Raw genomic sequence first — 270 nt, forward strand, 5'->3', positions numbered from 1 at the left:
CAGCAGGAAGGGAAGCAGAAGACACGATTCTGGAAGGGCAGCTCGGTCTACCCCTGCAGTGCTGCCCCTCCATCCCAGGACCTGCCACTTTGTGAACATCCTCCACCTCCCATAGCACTCAGCTGTGGTCTTTTGGGCTTTGTAGGGTACTTGGAGCATTCTCCATACTGCTCCCGGGAGGCAGGGAGTTCCCCTGAGCTCTGGCTTTGTCTCAGCTTGCAGGACTCGAGTTTCCCAATGAGAGAGAGAACTCCCAGCCCTGGGGAAAGA

The sequence above is a fragment of the Alligator sinensis genome, unplaced genomic scaffold (genome assembly GCF_000455745.1).
Source record: "Alligator sinensis unplaced genomic scaffold, ASM45574v1 scaffold722_1, whole genome shotgun sequence".
Taxonomy (NCBI): Eukaryota; Metazoa; Chordata; order Crocodylia; family Alligatoridae; genus Alligator; species Alligator sinensis.